We start from the raw sequence: 16,951 nt of genomic DNA on the forward strand, positions 1-16,951 counted from the left end.
GAGTGGTTTTTTTAGGGGTATGACCCAACTAATACAAAATCACTCCATATATGTTAATGGTCATTGATTTGCGTCATACATGCCTTGCACAATTTGTATAGCATCATATCTCTCCATGAATAGAAGAGAAAAATTTCTAGCACCTCAAAGAAGATAGTCACACAATATTTTCTTGGGTGTTCAAACAAGAGATTACGTGCTTTGAAGCTTTCTCAGTCTATTCATGTCATCCCATGAATTAGTTGCGTGATAGCTAGGCCATGCTTACTTGCCACCCATAGAAAGCATCATTTGTATTGGTTGCACCTGTGCATAGAGCCAATGTGCATCCCTATGGACAAATACAACGATCACAAGCAAGCATAACTCTTTCTGAATAGACTAGCTGATGGTATAGCAAAAGTGTAAATAAGAAGTCAATGGAAATAATCCCACCAAGTTGAGAATGCCATGCATTCATATCATAAAAACAGAGTGACAAGCCCTTGGCTTCAATGAAGGTCTCAACAATTTGAGTCATGCCGTACGTTCGTTGCACAATTTGTACTAGCATGGATCCATCACAGTTTTTTGTTTCCAAACGTAAATTTCAAGCTGCTTATATCCTCTTATTGTCAATTCCCATGAGTGATTAACAATGTGAAAACTTCTCTGAAGGTAAGCCGTTTGTTAGAAGATTAGTAGGATTCTCACTGATGTGAACCTTGGCAAGAAAATACAATTTCTTGTTGTCAAGCACCTCACAAATGAAGTGATAGTTCAAGACCATAGCTTTGTCTTTGGATGAAACCTTGGGTTCTTTTCCAATTGTATAGTAGATTGGCTATAAGAATGTAACGCAATCATCTCAACGCTGATTCCCAAGTCTCTCCTACTAGACGACCAAACTATATAGCTTCCTTACAAGCTTCCAAAATTGCAACATATTCAGCATTAGTAGTAGATAAGGTAATGCAATCTTGCAAATGATGTTTCCATGAAATTGCACCTGTAATGAGTTCAAAGACATAACGTAAAGTGCACCTTCTCTTGTCCAAATTTCTTGCATAATCTACATCCATGTAAACCATCATGCATGTTTCCTTTCTTCCAAAGAAAATTCACATGTATTTTGTACCTCGTAAACCCTTTCATTACCTCCAAATGTTTCTTTCTTGAATTTGATAGATATCTGCTAATCACTCCCACTCCAAAAGAAATTTCAAGGCATGTAGCAATCATATCATATATCAAAATCCTAGCGGCATATTAGTAAGGAACTTTGACAATTTTAGCCTGTTTTTGATACAAACTTAGTGCAATCCTAAAGATTCACACATGGAGGCAATGGAGTACAGATTGAAACTCTTGAGCACTTTATCAATGTGCTTGGACTGAGATAGAAAGACATCTTCTTGCATCGATCTCACCTAATGCACATGTTAATGATATGGATTTCCTTAGCCTTCTATTTCATTTCCAAGTTCTCTTGTAATTTTGACTTCAAGGCTGTAAGCTCATCACTGCTTTTTTGGCAATTAGAATATCATCCACATAAAGGAACAAAATCAACAAACTACCATGTCTAGCTTGCTTAGTGTAGAGCAATTGTCCATATTACTCTTTTTGTAGCCTTGAGAGAGCATAAACAAGTAGAATTCATGATAATGCTCCCTTGATGACCGTAAGGGTCTTTTCTAATTGAGACACCAAGGCTTCTTTTCTCTTCTCAACAAAATCTTGTGGATGCAACATATGAACTTCTTCTTGAAGATCACCATGTAAGAACACTATCTTGGAATCCATTTGGCCAAGTTCCATGTCCTCTTTTAGCAACCAATGCAAGTACACATTGTAGAGTAGTCATCGTGACAAATGGAGAAAGATCTCATCAAAGTTAATACCCCATTCCTGCTTAAATCCTTCATTAGGAAGATTATGGGGTCTAGAAGGGCCTCTTTATTTGCCAGGAGATTATGGAGGTGATTAACTTTTGGTAAATGGATGCACGTTGGAAAGGGGAAAATGAGAAAACCACCAACACACAATCTGAATGCCTCTCTATAGCCCAACGATTTCACAGCACCCCTATCCCCTAGTAAACACACACCTAGCTAGACTCCCGATATGCAAATAATCAATGTCCAAGCCCTTACCCAACCATCCCAGACTATACACACTTGATCACAAAACACATCATGATGGCTACTGCTTCTAACCCCTCAAAGAAACATATAACATCATATAGGTGATCAAAGATATGCTAACATGTACGGATGCTTTTCTGACCATTAGCAGAGTTTTCTTACAAGTTTACACCCTTATGACACACACTGCGTCCACAAAGAGATACCCCTAGCTACACCCAACGTCCCTCAGAAGCACACGTATAACCGATAACATTAGGTAAGAGAGCGGGAGAGAAAATACGATATATATTGATTACTCAAACAACGAGAATATGGGGGCTCAAGCTGTTTCGATTGGCAAAACATGTACAATGATGGACCTCTCTGAGAAAACTCCCTCCTTGGTGAAGCATCCGATGAATTTATAGGGCTAAAGGAATGGGATAGCATAGGCGGCTCCCCTCGTCCTTCTTATGCAAGTGGCGGCCACACCCTTCGCCTTCTTGGCGGCTTTGTACTACCCTCCAACCTTGTACTTCTCTGCCTTGTTTATAACCAGGCCCTTGGCAGCCCTTCTCCTTGGCACTACAAGGTAACGCCCCCTTTTGCAGTTCTTAGAAAGCTCCCCTAACCCCTCGTACCTGAGGTCCTCAGCCCTCCTCCTCCTTACTCGGCCAACCTCTTGTTCATGCCATATAATTAGTCATCCTCTTGAACTGACCTGGGTCAGTACCACCCTTCTGACGCCCTGCAACCAATATACCTAGGTGATCCTTCAACACCTAGTGCTCCTCCTTAGCCTTCCAAAAGCAGCCCACGCGTCCTTTACTCCAGACCCGCTCCTTCCCTAGAGAGCTCAGTGCTCCTCTGCATGGACTGTGACTGATGCCAACAATAGCCTTCCCCGGTCCTCCTTGCTTTGGCCACTAGCAATATCGCTAGTGGTCACCCTCTCTGCCCCCAAATTGGCCTCACCATCTCCTTTTATCAACTGCCGCTCTCCCATGCATGAAAACCCCCAGATGGCGCTCCATCGTTCTCATCACTGGCACCTCTCTCGTGATCTGCAACTGGCCGCTCTCCCCCTCCTGAACTGCAACTCGTTTTTTTTAGCATGGCAATTTTCCCGTGAGCAAAGCAAGCCGCGATCGAGTAATGGTGCTTAGCTCCGCATACCTTAGCACGGGGGTTGAGGCTCTTGTGCTAGGGCCATCATGGCCACAAATAAATATAAGCCGCTCCCCAAAGTCAATCCTCTGATGTCGAGATCTCCACCGGGTGCCACCATTACTTTCAATTGGCCGATATGTGCCTTCTTTAAGCTCTCTGACCGATTGAGTTAGAAAAGCATCTTTGACGTGCCAAACGCCACATATTGCATAAACATCACTGTGAGACCTGCCCCAAAATGCATCTGAGTCTTGCCAAAGTCCGATACCATCAACGTGCTTGATGCCATATTCTTGTAGTTGACACTTTCACAGGTCGACACAGTTTGGGTGCACCATCATTGCCCACCCCCTCGTTGAGCATTCATGCTCAACCACAACATTATTTAGATAAAAGAAGACTGCATATGATAGAATGATGTAAAATAGGTAATATAGTGGCTATATAGATAGGATGGAGATAGATAGAAAATTTTCTGCTAATGCATCACCCTTCAAGGTCAAATAGAAAGCTCGAAGCTTCCCCAAGCATGGCATAGAGTCCACCTAGATAAAAAACAAAACATTGGCCGTGGCCATCAACCTGTAAAGCATGCACATTAAAGCCCCTCTTTGCACTTGTAGGCCAATAGACACGCCACCCTTCCAACTCTTCATAGCTTGGAGCTTTGTCACCCTGTATCCACAAGCCTTCTTGCCAACCATAAGAATACTTTTGATCACTTGAAGCACTGGTACCATAAGCAGCTATCAATTCATCTGCTACAGAACCCTCCATAGTATAGTCCACTTCAAAAAATCCTCGCAACTGATACAAAGATACCCTTAAAGCAACCTCCAATAACACATGTATCCATAGCATCACATAAAGTAGCAAAACCCTGCAGTTTGCCTCCACTTGTTGCATAGCCAAGCAAACATGTTTGCCTTGCATACCTGCATCCAAATCCTCTATAATAGGCTCTAAAATCAACTCCTCATACCCATGAGTATGGCCTGTTGAAACTTTAACATGTTCTTGGAACACCTCATCACCTGCAAGGTTGGTGTCACCTTCCTCTCTGCATGGAGCCTCACTCTTATAGACTGCACGTGTATCAGTTTCCATAGAGTCATCTGTTGGAGCTAGCTCTCCACGGCTACACACAAACTCTAAAACTACATTGTGCACCTCTACATGCTTATCAAGGCAAGGTTTCCCCACCCCCTGCATAGACAAATCAACTTGACATACCTCTGTTTCTGCTTCTAGGTTCTACAAGTCATCCTCAAAAAACTTATCTTCAAACAAGTCGGATGCACAATCAAACCATATCTCTTCTTCCAATAGGGACTCACCTGTTGGGGTATAATGTCAGGCCAAGGGCAGGGCCAAGGGCCAGGACGGACATGCGGTCAAGGGGCGCTATATTTAGGGGCTAGGAGTCTATATATGGCAGGGTTGGGTGGAGAGTTGCATGGTCCAGTCCCCCGTGGTCTAACATTGGTATCAGAGCAGGGTGGAGAGGAGGAGGCAGCAGGGAGCTATGGAGAAGGGAAGCATGGCATTCTTTCTCCCTCTCTTCTCTCTCTCTCTCTCTCTCTCTCTCTTCTCTCTCTCTCTCTCTCTCTCTCTCTCTCTCTCTCTCTCTCTCTCTCTCTCTCTCTCTCTCTCTCTCTCTCTCTCTCTCTCTCTCTCTCTCTCTCGGGTTCGAAAACCTTCGCATGGCGAGGCATGTCTATTGCTTTGAGAGAGGAGCTTGATGGAGGCGGGGAGATGGAGCCATGCAGGAAGCATGCAAGACAGGATTTGTTGAGAAAGGAGGGCCATGGGAAGCAGCTCCTGCAGAGCCGAGAGCAATCGAAGACTCCGCGTGAAACACTCCTAGAACACATACTATTGCCGGGGTCGACGTGCACGAAAACAGTCAAGATCGGACTCATCGGGTGTGCCCCGGCATGCTATGCACATCCCGTCCCTGCTGCGAGTCCCAACAAAGCCCGTGCAGGCCAACGCAAATGAGTTTTCTCCTGCAGAGACACCTGCATCGCCGCCATGGAGTTTTTCTTCATAATTCGGATTTAGTGGGCACCCTAAATTAGGACACCCCCTCTTGATAGGGGTTGGGACCCGAAGATTTTGCGGATTGCATGTCAAGGCATGCAACCATGCATGCTCGTAGGGCATGGCATGCTTGGCATGCAACCAAGGCCATGCCATAGTTCTGCAGGGACAGAAAATTGTGGAGTGTTTTCCACTGAAGCAAGTCTCTCAATTTACCACCGATTATTCAGTAAGCGACGGAACCAACATGGTACGACCATGTCGGCACACGGATATGTAGGTACGGCTATTCACGGGATCGAGCTTTCCAATGGATTATGCTTGTGGAAAGCGGTGAACCGCTTTGCAAGCAAAAGCAATGCGAGCAAGGCTTTAGGACGGTAGTCAAAATGTTTGGCTTGGCCGATTAAGAGCAGGATCCTTCAACAGCTATGATGCCTTCATGGATTTTCGCCATGATTCCAGGCATTTTTGTTTATGTTTCGGCATTACTTTTTGCATTCTTTATACAATCATTTGCACTTTGTTTGGTTTTGTGAATTCCGAGTGGTGCAATGGTTGCCGCCAAGAGATAGGTAGAATTTATCAAGCAAGGCTTGAATGATTCTACTGCAACGCTCTTGTTCAAGGTGCATAGAACTCAGCAGGGCCGACGCACGGTTTGTGTAACACCACTGGAGCATTGAAGTTGCTCACAAAATTCCAAATTGGTTGCAAATTGGGCAAGGCCCTTGAAAGCATGAAGTGGAGTACTTATTGCACATGTGCTTCATAACTCTCGTATGCAATGGAATGAATAATCAAGGCTATCATTCATAATGCCGAGCAGCATTTATTGGCAAAGAGGCCAGACATAGTGATATGAAGCATGGCTTCTCCTGAGTACCTTGATGGAACACGCTCATCACAGATTATTTGTTGCTTCAAAGGCAGGACCAAGGGCTAGTTTTTCAGCATCTCAAGGTGACAGGCATGGCATATTACTGGATTTGTTGAGGGAAGCAAGTTGCTCGGCATGGCCGACTCCTTGTCACTGTTTTTACAAGCCAACCTAGGATGCTTGTCACACAATACTGGTTAATTTCACTTGAAATTGTTCGACAAGGTCGATTCTTTTTGTCATGCTATTTGCAGCCACTTCAGTTGGCTATTAGCACTAACAGATTTAGCTGAAGCACGGCTTCTATTTACGCATCTTGCATAATGACTCACCACGTTTGGCATATGCTATGAGCATACAAACTTGGGACGGATTTGGCAAAATGCTTGCAGATTCTTTCATTCCGTATACGACGGATGTATATGATACATGAGGGCGAATATACATATGAGACAACTCTCTCTCGCACGGCAGATTTGGCTATGAGCCACCTTTACGCGAGTTTTTCCTTAGAAATTTTATAACAACTGGTTTCAGCAACACCTACCAGGTTAGCCAAGTTCAAGTTTTTCTAGTTTTTTTTCCATGTTTACACTTTCCTTGGCAATTATTGTCATTGTGCAAAGCAAAGTGCTTTGGCAATTTTACATGAAGCACGGCTTCTCCCTTGTGCCGAGATACTGCCATTGATTTGGAATCAAGGGCTTTGGCACACAAGTTTGGGGAACTGGAAAAATAGGGAATGTCAGCTCACAAAATCCCTACCAGTTTCTTCTGTGCAAGGCACTTATGGTTTTGGTTCTCACGCTTGAGACTGTCCTAGTAGCCAAGGGCTTATGTTTTTGCACGCAAGGCATGCTAAGCAGGTGGCATGGAGTCCACCACTTCATGGATTACGCTTCCGCTGTCACACTCGCAGCTCTGTCAAGGACAGACTAAGTGATGGATTGTTGAACATGATGGTTGGTTGCTATCAACACCCAACAACACTAAAAGGAACCTAAATCTAGAACTTATTTCACAGGCAAAGTGCCAATGCTAAGTCATTTTCATACAATCACGACCCTGCAAGGCAGGTAGGTCAAAATGTGGTTGTGTTTTTCTGTTACCTCTCTCAATAAGAGAGTCATACCTGAAAACTGTGGAATGCTTATAGGATAAGCTACAAGTCAGGAATAAGATGTGTAAAAGCACACAGATTAGGCACACACTCTAGAAATTTAAGAAAAATTCCTCAGCCCAGCATGTTCTTCTTCTCTCTCTCCCTCTCTTTAAGGGAAAAATGAAAAATCTTCTAAGAAGCTTTGGATACGTGTTTTGCTCGTGAGTCAGCCTGAGCCAAGGTGCTCTAACTCTCAACTAGCACGTGGCTAAGATGCTACGCAAATAAGTATTCATTGGTTCGTCCATTGAACACTAATTTGCATAAGGGCTATGAGCCACACCGGCTAAGAGCCATTGTCAGGCCAAGGGTAAGACCCAACTATTGGCATTCTCTGGGGTGATTGTTTTCAAGATTGAACAAATCTACCCAAGGAAGTATACATCGACGTTAATGCACAAGCAAGAGTCTTGTCATTACGGATGTGAGGGTGTCATTTTTGCACTACATGTTTTCAGTGCGACACTCAAGTTGAGTTTTTGATAATCTTCAACTCACAGTAGTTGATCTCTATAAGAAAGTATAGATGCAGCAATCAGTGGTGACAGCATGGCTGTCCACACGAGCTAGGCAGTTCACTTGGGTGGATTTCCTGCTCTCTCTATAGCACTACGGAGTGTATATGGACATATTGTTTTGGGGTACGACCCGACGGGTGACTGCTACATCACCCCATAGGCATTGAGGATCACAGTTGATCTGCATTGTGGATCACAGTTTGATCTCTCTCAGTTAGACTTTCAAGGAAAGAATTCCGTAATCTACCATGTGGTAGCGGACAAACTCAACTTTTCAAGTTGATTCTAATCATTATGTACACTGTTAACTATGTTGGTTACCGTTACCTGCTAGTTGAGCAGTTTCTACAAAGGGTCTTACCAAGGGGTTTGACTACGTAGATTTTAACCAAAGGGGTTGGATTGCGAAGGCAACACCCACGGTTCCCAGTGCAATGCTGTTTGTTTTTCAGGTAGGAGATGTCTTCCTCTCCATTTAAATACTGGTAAGTGAACATTACGTTCAAACCTCCAGGTACGCATTTATTAATTTGGTGTTATTCCATTTTTGTATGCTTTGCTTGTTTTTTTTTTCAAGACGTTGTCGAGACATTTGCGGTATTGCCAGGAAAGCACCGGGCTTATGGATGTGAGAGTTTGTGAGAGAACTCAACAAAAACTATATGAAGGAGTTAAACCATAGATTCCATGAAGACTAGGGTTTGGAAAGAAGTGCAATCAAAGAAGACTCACTCTTTCTCTCTTGCATTCACACACACAAAGAAAGAACGCAAAAGAGAATGTCAAAACAATACGAAGATGAAAACATCAAGGCTATGGTCATATTGTATCATGGGTAATATGAAAGGGTTAATGGATGAGTTAATGGCATTCAATCTTGGCTGACCAAATAGGCTACGAATTGTTCTTTGGAATTGTAGTTTTGTGCTTACCATAATATATATATTTTGTCTAGTGATTGGGATTAATTGTGTGTACAAATCCTCTTGGTTCATAGCAAGATAACTACGCTTACGTCAAAAGAAAAGTTATAGTCTATGAGAGGTAGTATGATGGGATCCGGTGATAGAAGTATTTCATTGAGCCTTTCAGGGCCAAAGAGAAACACTATACGTTGTTGAAAGTGTATTTTACGGCTAATCCATACGTTAATTCTAATAGATTGTACAGAGTGAAAGCGATAGAAATGATCATCATGTGGGTTATTCATCTAGGATAGTATGTGAGAAATGTAGATATGAGAGAAGTGAAGAGATGAGAAGTTTCCCTCCCAAGCCCTATTCTTGTCCGTAGGCAATAAGGATACTGCGGGGAGAGATGTACCTGTAGAAAACAGAACCTAGAATTTGCAGAGAGGATGAATTACTAAGAATGAGAGAGATATGTTTGCTTTAGGAGATGAGATTAGATACATATATATATGTTGGATTAGAGATGAAAAAGAAAACAACAAGAAATCAAGAAAACATCAATGTAGAACACATCTTACTTGAAACCCTTCGGCACCATTATTGATGGGAGAGAGAAGAAGAGTGGATAATTCCACTTTGAATGATACACCAAGTGCAAGACCTTCTTTGATTAGAGTTGATCTTCCAAGGTTAGCTTGTTGCAAGAATGGCTAGTCTCCCTCTAGGAGAAAGTGTAGGCTTGGGCTTATGTTAATGGCTAAGTACAATTAGGCATTACTACTCACTCCCTCAAGAATTCCTCTCATCAATGGCTTGAATGCTTGAGTTCTTTCCAAGGAAGAAGAGGTCCCCTTTTATAGGTGAAGGGAACCCCCAAGGGTTTACACAAGAAGAGAGGAGCCAGTGTGAACAGGAATTGGAAAAGTTGGAAATGAGCTGTCCCTACATGATGTGGGCAGACTGGGGTCCATTATTTTGATCATATCTCCTCAACCGTGGCTCCAAATAAAAAAGTAAAAATATGGGCAAAAACTTCAGCTCATTAGCTACGATTTTCATTTTAAAATTGTTTTCCAATTCGGATTGGAACCTTGTGTAAAAAATTCATCAAAATAGGGTCCATTTATGGCAGCAAAAGTCTTCATGTGGTCTCCTTAGCGTAGACTTTCATTTAATTCCAAAGGACACCTCATGCCATATGAAAGCATGACATTGCTCCTTGACAAAGTTTTGTAATCATGCTTGCAATAATGCATTAAAATAAGTGTATCTTTGAAATCATGCCACCTAGTGTCCCACTAGGATTTGATTCTCTCCTAGTAGCTATTTAAAAAGAAATATAAGAAAAGTATAAAAAATACATAGAATATATATATATTAGAGTTTACCCTAGATATAGGATCTAGCTAGGGTGTGAGATGATAATGAAATAGTAGAAATAAAGAATCAATGCTTTTTGCCCCAAGTTAAAGAGGTGGAGCTATTGATGCTTTTCCCATAGTATTTTCTGATGGTAAAGTAAGGATATGTTACCCTTGAGAAAAATAATAGGATGAGATAGAAGGCTTATTATTATACTTAAATATGCATATGTACACTATAAAAAATATAATTATGTATCTAAAAGAATACAAAATAGATCTTGTAGCATGCGTTCCCACTATGTACGTGTCACAACACGACAACGTATAAGTACGCCTAAATGTTACAGAGCCATGTCAAGGGTATGTCGGCACAAAGTATTTTGGGCCAAGTGTCCAATCTACCTTTTTGCCTTATGCTGTTATGAACCTACTTATAGGGTTCGATTTGGCACATGTTGTCACATGGGATACAACATGGTCTAGGAACTCAAGGAGTTTGGTTTAGCCAGTGTGGAGCATGATAATGAGGGTCCCTCTCACTCGTGTCGCAGAGTGTTCGTAGTTACCTCCACACACAAGTACACCTCGTACTTGATGGATGTCACTTTTCCTGGCATCCTTACTTGAGACATATTCCACATGTGGAGAATATGAGTCTCTGGGACTGACACTGGCGCCTAATTCGAAATGATGTGTCGCGACGAAGTCCCTAGGTGCTGGTGGCATCCGTTCATTAGACCAATTGACGCACATAGTATCAGGAACAATTTCAGTGGCAAAAAATTGTCGGGTACTAAGTATAGACTTATTGTGATTACAAGTGCTGTGAAACCACCTTAACGGAGGGTTGTTTCTACATATAGCAAAGTATGCTACGTTCATGAGAATGTTTCATGGTTGGTTCCTAGGTGTGACCGGGTTGTCACATTCTATTATGGTCCAACTTTTGCTGCAAAGTATGCTACGTTCATGAGAAGGTCTCATGGTTGGTTCCTAGGTGTGACCGGGTTGTCACATTCTATTATGGTCCAACTTTGTTGCAAGATTTTCACGTAAGTATCGTGGAAAGTCTCGTTATGGAATTGCGGTTTGGATATGTTTGTGTTAAATGCATGCACACTAGGTGTTATGGGCCCTAGTGTTTAACACAAATTTATTTGGAGCGGCATGCAAATCCATGGACTTTATTCTTTTTGCACCCTTTTGCACTGCTAGTGCAATCTCTCTTGCAGATTTAGTATGAGTTTACACCCTGCCATACAAGGTGATGGCTGAGTATGGATGTTAGTGATTGGTTGATGGAACCTCCAATCTACCTTCAACCTAGTTGGTTGTTTCCATTCCATATCGAGTATATGGCTCGATACTCAATGGTTGAGTCATAGTTTGTCGTTAGTCGTGGAAGACTGTCTGTGAGTGCTAGGAAAAGTACCTCACTCTTACTGCTGTTATTCATCCCACGGGCAGCTTACAAGTATTCTATTTAGTACTAAAGGATATGCTAAGCGCATACGTTAGTAAACCGTGCTAAAGGATCTGCTAAGAGCATACGTTAGCACAATGCATTCTGAATAGGTGATTCTCTTCTTATTCTAGAATTTGCTTAGGTTAGGTTTTCAACTTTGAACACTTGTTGTGGTGGGGTTGGATACCGATAGTTTCATAAGTCAAGGACTTAGTAGGTGTGCTCACAGAGTATGTTGGCATGTAACCTTTGTTAGGGGTGAACATGTGGTTCTGTGTGTTCCAAAATGTTCAGAAGTCTGACATGAGGACACTCCCTATTCGATCTTTCAGTACCTATGAGCTTTTCAAGATACTCACATGAGTTATCATGAGTTACCATTTAGATACGGGTGGTTGCAAAAGGACAAAAATGTTGAAAATCAAGATGTTGCTCTTGGTTTCATTGAACCTCCTCATTGCACCAGGTATCGGTCATATGGACAATTGGCCCGTGTAGAGGATGCCAATAAGGAAAACATCAGTGTTCTTACGAAGATACTACCACTTGTGTTTTCGAGGACAAAAACGCTTCTCCAAGGGGGGAGTAATGTCAGGCCAAGGGCAGGGCCAAGGGCTAGAACGGACATGCGGTCAAGGGGCGCTATATTTAGGGGCTAGGAGTCTATATATGGCACGGTTGGGTGGAGAGTTGCATGGTCCAGTCCCCCGCGGTCTAACATATAAATCCCAATGTGGTCGCCCAGGTAAGTGGGCGGGCCGCTAGGTATGTACACATATTCTTTTGTAAAAACCTAATATGAACTCACTATGCTCTACACATTACAGTAGAGTGAGTTCACCATATCATCGTGCTCTTCTTCTCGCACTCTCTCTCGCGTCGCACTTCTGCTCGTACTCCTTCAACTGGTATGAGAGCTCAGATCGAGGCTCGGGGCAGTATTTGCAGGTAGCCAGAGTCACCTGCTCCGATTGGAGTGAGATTCGACAGGCGAAGACATGGCCCAAATTCCTGTGGGAGAATCCAAAGGGCTTGGTGTTCTCAGAATTTCATTCTGAGGTCAACTCGGCCACCGTTCGGCTTCGACAAAGTTCTGCGCAGGCCATTTTTGACTACGTGGTCTTGGCGGGTGCAGATCGGACTCTACAAATTTGGGGTTTTCGGCCTACGACTCTGCAGGTGCTGAGGATATTGGCACTCCCAGAGTGTTGATTTGTGGTTGTCTACACATCGAAGGACGGCTCACAGCTCTTGGAGGCGTGTCACATACGACACGGGCGCATCTACACACAGACTGTAGGCGACATCTACTAGTTCATCAGGTAGCTTGTGTTTGCTGCTTGATATTCCAGATTTCATCCTGACATTGCAGGTACTTCCACATGGGATGTATTGTCAGAGATGATGTATGTCTATTGAAGGTTTGCTGGCTGTGAGTCACGCAGCAAACAACCGCCGCAGCGGTTACAACATACAGTGGAAAATTTGTGGATGTATGACTTTGTGGGAAGTCTATGTATTGTCAGATTTACTGCAGCCTTTGTTGAGGGTCGAGTGAGGTTTTATTGAGCTGGGGGATTCTCGAATGTTGAGATCCTTTCGGTGATATAGGTCTTGGAGCGATCCCTCGAGCACCCTTAGATAGGCAGCTAGGATGTATTGACTGTGAGTTAGACAGTTGGGATTGCATCTTTGCTTTACTTCCGTTGAGGCATTGTCACAGTCTATGCTTATAGGACAGTGACAGGACAGTGAGAGACAGTACAGGTGCTGGACAGGTTTACCCACAGCTTACAGTGTTAGAGAGATAGTGGTTTTTTGAGCTGTTTTTTGGTCTGTTTTTTAGTACACCAGAGCCATTTTACAAAGGAGACTTTGCCGAAATTTCTGCAGAATCTGAAGCTTTCTTGGTTCATTTGACAGGTTGATATTGGTTCAGAGGTTAGTTTACAGGGGAAACTCTACCGAATTTCTCCCAGGAAAGTAAACTACTGTGAAGCGTAGCTATGGATGGATCACAGGACACTGCTCTTTACAATATCAAGAAACTGGATGGAACCAATTTCCCATTGTGGAAGAAGCAGATTTGGCACGTGTTGGTACAAAAGAAGCAGATAAAACTTATAAAGCTCAAGGGGATAAAACCAGAAGATATGGACGAAGATGAATGGAGCGAAATGGATGAATTGGCACTTTCTACCATTATGCTGACTTTGGCAGAAAGCGTTTACTTCAATGTAGCAGACGAGATGTCGGCTTATCAAGCATGGTTAAAGCTGAGTGATCTTTATGAGAAGCAGAGTGGAGCTTCACAGGTATACTGGCTTAAGAAGCTTGTTGACTTGAAGATGAAAGAAGGGACACCTATGTCCAATCATCTGAATGAATTCAACACAATCTATAGTCAGTTGTCAGCTCAAGGTGTCAAGTTTGATGAACCTGTTAGAGTTATGTTCCTGTTGATCACATTGCCGGAAATTTGGGACACTTTTCGCACAGCTTTGAGTAATTCTACACCTCCAGATGGTTTGAACATAGCAGGTGTAGAAGGAAGTCTGCTTACTGAAGAAATCAATAGAAAGACAATGGAAAAAGGCAAAGGAACAGCCTTAGTTGTCAGGGGAAGGACCAAAGAAAAGTACAAAGGTGGAAAGATGAATCAGTCTCGTAGCAAGTCCCGCAATGCTAAAGGCAAGAGTGACATAGAATGCTACCATTGTGGCAAGAAGGGTCACATGAAAAGAGACTGTAGAGAATGGAAAGCAGAAAAAGGCAAAGAGAAAGCTGAAGACCATGGTGAGAAGAACAAGTCCTCAGTGAAGATTCAAGAAATAAATGTGACAAACACTGTTGCAGAGGATGACAGTCTAGTGTCAGGAGACATCTCCTTCTTGAAGAATACAATGGACTCAGCTCTTCTTACAACATCTGATGGAAATGCAATGAGTGACTGGATTATAGACTCAGGGGCATCACTTCATGTGTCTCCAAACAAGGAGTGGTTTACCTCTTATGTGACCACTAAAGATCATGTTCGGCTAGGCAATGGGCAGACATGTGAGATCTTAGGTGTTGGAGATGTTCAATTGAAGTTTCAGAATGGCTCTTCTTTCACGCTGAAGAATGTGAGACATGTTCCCGCAATTACAAAGAGCTTGATCAGCACAGGTTTACTTGATGATGCTGGCTACGTCACCACTTTTGGACACAACATGTGGAAGATATCCAAGGGTTCTATGACAGTAGCACATGGAGTAAAGTCTGGAGGACTTTACATGATTTATGTATCAAATGTCTCTAAAAATATAATCAATGTAACCGAGCAGCCGAACGTTTCTTTGTGGCATAGCCGGTTACGACATATGTCCAAGAAGGAAATGGAAATTTTGTCTCGTTCTGGTTATTTGCCTGGCTAAGATTCCATATGCGTCTGCAGTGGGTAGTTTAATGTATGCAATGATTGCTACTCGCCCAGACATTGCATTTGCAGTGGGAGTAGTAAGTCGATACATGTCAAACCCAAGCAAGAAACATTGGGAGGCAGTGAAAGGAATATTGAGATACCTGAAAGCTACAAAGAGTATGCGCATATGCTATGGGAGTCAGGAGCTAAGTGTAAAGGGTTTTACAGACTCAGATTATGCAGGTGACTTAGACAACCGAAGGTCTACATGAGGGTATGTCTTTACATTGGCTGGTGGAGCAGTATCATGGCATTCTAGATTACAAGATTGTGTTACTCAGTCTACTACAGAGGCCAAATATGTTGCAGTATCAGAGACATGCAAAGAATCAATTTGGCTTAATCGACTAGTAACAAATTTGGGAATCAAAGAAGAGATGCCTGTGTTATATTGTGATAGTCAAAGTGCTATACAATTGGCTCGCAATCCAGTTTATCACTCAAAGACAAAGCATGTGGATGCGAAGTATCATTTCATCAGGGAAATGCTCGAGGATAAGCAAATTCAGCTTGTCAAAGTTCACACCACAAAAAATCCTGCTGATTAACTTACAAAAGGACTTCCCTCAGAGAGCTTTGCGCATTTTCGCAAGCAGTTAGGTGTAGGGTAGTACATCACTTCTCTACATCTCTTGTATATTAGCTTGTATAGTAGCTTCTCTCACACTCAAAGTACCACATTGGACTTTAAGTGGGAGGTTGTTGGGGTATAAAGCCCAATGTGGTCGCCCAGGTAAGTGGGCGGGCCGCCAGGTATGTACACATATTCTTTTGTAAAAACCTAATAAGAACTCACTATGCTCTACACATTACAGTAGAGCGACTTCACCATATCGTCGTGCTCTTCTTCTTGCACTCTCTCTCGCGTCGCACTTCCGCTCGTACTCCTTCATCACCATCACGAGACACAAGAGAAGGCTGCTCGACTGGCCGGTTCATACAAAGCATCTCCACACTTGCATTATGCTTCTCCTTGACCTTCAACTGGCTAACAGACAACTTGTATACATCATTCATCACTTCATCCACATGAAAAACATCATAAGTCTCATACCTAGAAGAGATGGATTCTGTCTCCCACATGCTATCTGTGTCCAAACTGCTGCTGGAGCTTTGAGAGCTTTTGGACTCCTTTTCTAAATTTGTCGGTACTTGCACCTCTTCTACCTTTCTCGTTGCTGGTTCTAGAATCAATACTTCTTCTTCAAGGCCTTTTATCACCTTGTCCTCTTGAGCAAGCAAACTAGGTGGCACTCTGAATATGTCCCTCTGTATCTTTTGAGACCTGATTGGCACTTGTTCTACCTTTTCTAGCCTGGTATCAATTTCGCATGCTTTAATCAAATTTATATCAAGAAAAGGAGCTTTTACCTCTTGATGCTCATCAATCTGCTTGGGCCTAGGTCCACTGGCTGTCGTAATTGTAGATTGTAACAATCCCGACTCTATTTTGTTCTTCATCTTTTGGCTCTTTGCTCTGGCAACTTTGATAGCTTCATCAAAGGTCCTTGACACTTCATAATCCACTCTCTCACTTACATACGGATGCAAGCAAGATAGAAACCTTTCCAGCTTAAAATATCCCGCATTGGTTGCTTGGGTAGCAGCCGTAAAATCCCCCCAATAAGATTCAAATCTATCAACAAAGGTATTGAAATTTGCACTTACGTCGTGCTGCAAGGCTTTGATCTTTGCACCTGCTTCCAAAACTGACACCACCTTTCGATACCTTTGTAAAAATTGCTCGTGAAATCCGATCCAATTCTGTTTGTGTGCATCTTCTAAGCCATCGAACCAAGCTTTTGCTTTACCTCGTAGCACCAAAGATAGAGTTTGGAGCTTTGCTTCATCACCTGGCATCCGCAAT

The 16,951-nt window shown here is 42.7% G+C and overlaps 1 pseudogene; it reads right to left on the reverse strand.

The window, feature by feature from the left end:
* Positions 1-3,764: 3,764 nt before the first annotated feature.
* Positions 3,765-16,545, reverse strand: LOC147428841 (uncharacterized; annotated as a pseudogene).
* Between the last annotated feature and the right edge of the window lie 406 nt (positions 16,546-16,951).

Source organism: Adiantum capillus-veneris, chromosome 22 (genome assembly GCF_014529385.1).
Source record: "Adiantum capillus-veneris isolate H3 chromosome 22, ASM1452938v2, whole genome shotgun sequence".
In the NCBI taxonomy this organism is placed as follows: domain Eukaryota; kingdom Viridiplantae; phylum Streptophyta; class Polypodiopsida; order Polypodiales; family Pteridaceae; genus Adiantum; species Adiantum capillus-veneris.